The sequence below is a fragment of the Ornithorhynchus anatinus genome, chromosome X5 (genome assembly GCF_004115215.2).
Source record: "Ornithorhynchus anatinus isolate Pmale09 chromosome X5, mOrnAna1.pri.v4, whole genome shotgun sequence".
NCBI classification, from domain to species: domain Eukaryota; kingdom Metazoa; phylum Chordata; class Mammalia; order Monotremata; family Ornithorhynchidae; genus Ornithorhynchus; species Ornithorhynchus anatinus.
This window is the reverse complement of record NC_041753.1, coordinates 24,934,244-24,936,456: the sequence shown is the minus strand read 5'-3', so window position 1 is coordinate 24,936,456 and position 2,213 is coordinate 24,934,244. Positions and strand designations below refer to the sequence as shown.

The window sequence follows — 2,213 nt, the reverse complement described above, 5'->3', positions numbered from 1 at the left end:
GTGCATTAAATAAGAGAGATCGGTCTAGGATAACGCCACGGTTATGGGCTTGTGAGACGGGGCGGATGGCGGTGCTGTCTAGTGATGGGAAAGTCATGAGGTCAAGATTTGAGTGGGAAGATGAGAATCTCTGTTTTGAACATGGTAAGTTTGAGCTGTCGGCAGGGCGTTCGAATAGAGATGTCCCGAAGGCAGGAGAAACCACAAGACTGCGGAAAAGACAAGAGATCAGGGGTGGAGATGTAGATTTGGGCGTCGTCTGTATAGAAATGGTAGTGAAGCAGGGGGAGTGAATGAATTCTCCAAGGGAGAATGGAAGGGGACCCAGAATTGAGTCTTGAGGGGCTCCCACTATTAGAGGGTGGGAGGCAGAGGATGACCCTGTGAATAAGCAAGCCAGAGAGACAGGAGGAGAACCAGGAAAGGACGGTGTCAGTGAAGTTAAGCTTGTATAATGTTTCCAAGAGAAGGGGGTGATCGACAGTGTCGATGGCCGCTGAGAGGTTGAGGAGGATGAGGGAGTAGGGGCCGCCGGATTCAGCAGAAAGGAGATCATCGATGACTCTGAGAGGGCAGTTTCAGTGGAGCGAAGGGGGCGGAAGTCAGATCGGAGGGGGGCGAGGAGAGAACTGGAGGAGAGGAAGTGGAGACCACAGAGTTCGGAGTGGAATGGTAGGAAAGAGATGGGACGATAACTGGAAGGAGCTGTGGAGTCAAGGGAGGGTTAGTTTAGGATGGGGGAGACATGAGCATGTTTGAAAGAAGTGGGGAAGAAGTGAACATTGAAGATGGCAGTCAGGGAGGGGAATTCATTCATTCATTCAATCGTATTTATTGAGCGCTCACTGTGTGCAGAGCACTGTACTAAGCGCTTGGAAAGGACAATTCAGCAACACGTAGAGACGATCCCTGCCCAACAGTGGGCTCACAGTCTAGAAGAGGGGAGACAGACTTCCAACCAAGTAAACAGGCATCGATAGCATCAATATAAATGAATAGAATTATAGATATACACACATCATCAATAAAATAAATAGAATAGTAAATAGCTATATATATCCACAAGTGCTGTGGGGCGGGGTGGGGGTAGGGCAGAGGGAGCGAGTTGGGGTGATGGGGAGGGGAGGAGGGCCTCTTGGAGGAGGTGAGCTTTCAGTAGGGCTTTGAAGGGGGGAAGTGTGTTAGTTTGGGGGATGTGAGGAGGGAGGGCATTTCAGGCCAGAGGTGAGTCGTGGGCCAGGAGTCGGACGGCGGGACAGGCGGGAACGAAGCGCGGTGAGAAGGTTAGCGGCAGAGGAGCGGAGCGTACGGGGTGGACTGTAGAAGGAGAGAAGGGAGGTGAGGTAGGAGGGGGCCGGGTGATGGAGAGCTTTGAAGCCAACAGTGAAGAGTTTTTGAAGAAAGGAGTTGGCAAGTGATTTGATAAGGTGTGAAGGGATTTGAAATAATAACATCTGTCTCCTACCTATACAATGTATCACACCCAATGGGCTCTTGTCTTATCTTGTCTTCCGCTGGCGACCCATAGCGACGCCGTGGACACATCTCTCCCCGAACGCCGCAGTGGTTCGGTTCCGGAAGCGTATCCATAGAGTTTTCTTGGTAAAAATCCGGAAGTGGTTTATCACCGCCTCCTCCCGCGTGGCGAACCTGAGTCTCCGCCCTCTCCCATACCGCTGCTGCCCAGCACGGGGGAGTTTGGGCTTGTAGCAGATGGCCTTCCGCTCGCTAGCCACTGGCCAGGCTGGGAACGGTACGGGTAGGCCTCTGCTTGACTCTCCCTCCCGTAGCCGAGACTGGTGGAGGACTGGAAACTCTCCAGGTGCGACCCTGAGAGGGTAATGGGCTCTTAGTAAGAACCATTACTTCTGCTTCTGCTCTCCGATCTTCCCAGAGACCGTGGGAGAATTAGTATGAAAGCATACATCAAACTTATTGAGATTCTCAGAAGAAAGGTGCTATAAAAACCCAAGGTAATATTAGCTTTTCTTCCTGAAAATAGACACCCCTATCAGAGTATTCAGCATTCCCTAGTTATCGATACCGGTGGAAAAACGAATAGTTTGTGAGGAGAAAGATTAGTGGGTTTGATTTAGAAAAGTCGGAGACGTGAATGACTGGAAAGTGTAAGTTAAACAAAAAAGAAAAAAAACTTCCTGGGAGTTTTTAAAGGCAAAGGAGCAGTGTGTCCCAGTGAAAAGAGCACAGGCGTG

General features: G+C 50.6%; 1 non-coding gene across 1 annotated transcript; it reads right to left on the bottom strand.

Moving 5' to 3' along the window:
- Positions 1 to 1,702: 1,702 nt before the first annotated feature.
- LOC114808558 lies at positions 1,703 to 1,840 on the bottom strand. The gene has a single exon (XR_003756405.1). It is a non-coding gene; the product is annotated as a small nucleolar RNA SNORA7 (small nucleolar RNA).
- Between the last annotated feature and the right edge of the window lie 373 nt (positions 1,841 to 2,213).